The sequence below is a fragment of the Chiloscyllium plagiosum genome, chromosome 3 (genome assembly GCF_004010195.1).
Source record: "Chiloscyllium plagiosum isolate BGI_BamShark_2017 chromosome 3, ASM401019v2, whole genome shotgun sequence".
In the NCBI taxonomy this organism is placed as follows: domain Eukaryota; kingdom Metazoa; phylum Chordata; class Chondrichthyes; order Orectolobiformes; family Hemiscylliidae; genus Chiloscyllium; species Chiloscyllium plagiosum.
Window position 1 is genome coordinate 136,922,153 of NC_057712.1, and position 1,909 is coordinate 136,924,061.

The 1,909-nt window shown below is 53.6% G+C and overlaps 1 long non-coding RNA gene across 1 annotated transcript in view; it reads right to left on the minus strand.

Annotated features, from left to right (window-relative positions):
- LOC122548579 overlaps positions 1-1,278 on the minus strand; it is a 17,478-nt gene extending 16,200 nt beyond the window's left edge. The window contains exon 1 of the long non-coding RNA XR_006311262.1: positions 474-1,278. This is a non-coding gene — a long non-coding RNA (uncharacterized LOC122548579). The remainder of the gene's footprint in view (positions 1-473) is intronic.
- Between the last annotated feature and the right edge of the window lie 631 nt (positions 1,279-1,909).

Genomic DNA, 1,909 nt, shown 5'->3' on the forward strand with positions numbered 1-1,909 from the left:
CTCAGTCCCATTCCCCCGGACCCTCTCTCTCTGAATGAGCTCCCTCTCAGTCCCATTCCCCCGGACCCTCTCTCTCTGAATGAGCTCTCCCTCAGTCTCATTCCCCCGGACCCTCTCCCTCAGTCCCATTCCCCCGGACCCTCTCTCTCTGAATGAGCTCCCTCTCAGTCCCATTCCCCCGGACCCTCTCTCTCTGAATGAGCTCTCTCTCAGTCCCAAGGAAGTGGCATTGGTTAGATTCACTTTTACAGACAGGCCTGCGTTTCACCAGTCTCTGACCGAAGGGATTGTGGGGAGATCGACCAGATGTTGTAGGGGCAGCTGTGGTAACACTCTCTCCTTGTGGTCTCAACAGGAAGTGAAATCGATGACCCTGTCTCACTCCCACAAGGAGACAGCCCTCGCTCACCCCCGGTTTTGGGGTGAGCCCAGGGATGTGGAGAGTGATGCTGGTTAACAGAGCAGACACTTACCCACATGCAGACAGCTGTCAGACTGCGGCCCATCCAGTCAAACACATTGAACAGCAAGAAGCAGCAGATTGGGATGAAGTAAGTTCCTGTGGAGACAAACGTGCACGTTAGCATCGATCCTGAAACATCCCCCTGCTTCCGAAGAAAACCCCAGCCCCCTGGGTCCAGGGGAAGGGGACTGAGAGAGAGAGCTCATTCAGAGAGAGAGAGAGAAAGAGAGAGGGTCCAGGGTAACAACGCAACACACAGCAATATGAGAGACTGGCACTACCACACTCTGAAGGCCTCGGATGCAGAGGAATTTAAGTGTGTACAAGAACATGTTTTTATTCCGTATGTGGCTGCACCGACCAGAGAAGGTACAAAACCTGACCTTCTCTGGGGACGTAAGGCAGAGCAAGTGAGTGAGGTGTCAATCAGGGAGCACTTTGGGGCCAGTGACTATAATTCTAATAGTTTCAAAATACAACATAGAACTATACAGCACTGGAAGAGGCCCTTCAGCCCACGATGTTGTGCACACCATAATGCCAAATTAAATTACTTCTTCCTGCTAACCCTTGATCCATATCCCTCCATTCCTTGCATACTGGAGTGCTTATTTAAAAGCCCCTTAAACGCCCTCATTGTACCTGCCTCCATCAGCACCCCCCTGCAGTGTGTAACACACTCCCACCACTCTCTGTGTCAAAAAACCTACCCCTCAGGTCTCCTTTCAACTTCCATTCTCTCGCCTTAAATGCACACCCTACGGGTGGCACAGTGGTTAGCACTGCTGCCTCACAGCGCCTGAGACCCGGGTTCAATTCCCACCTCAGGCAACTGTCTGTGTGGAGTTTGCACGTTCTCCCCGTGTCTGCGTGGGTTTCCTCCGGGTGCTCCGGTTTCCTCCCACAGTCACAAAGATGTGCAGGTCAGGTGAATTGGCCATGCTAAATCGCCCATAGTGTTAGGTAAGCGGGTCGGTGTGCACTTGTAGGGCCGAAGGGCCTGTTTCCACACTGTAAGTAATCTAATCTAATCTAATCTACTAGAATCAGGCAAATCAACTCTGGGGCGACGTTATGGAAAAGGAGAGGCCTGACCTAAAAGTTACAGATCGAAATTGAGATACTCGGAATGCTGGATGACGAGGGAAATTGAGGATCTGCTCGAGGGAAACGGAGGAGCCATAAGGCAGGGGGACACAACTGGAATGGAGGGAATCACTCGAGGGGTATAACGGCCGTCCCTCCAACACCCACACGGCCGTCCCTTCAACACCCACACGGCCGTCACTCCGACACCCACACGGCCGTCCCTTCGACACCGACACGGCCGTCCCTTCAACACCCACACGGCCGTCCCTTCAACACCGACACAGCCGTCCCTTCAACACCGACACGGCCGTCCCTTCAACACCCACACGGCCGTCCCTCCAACACCGACACAGCCGT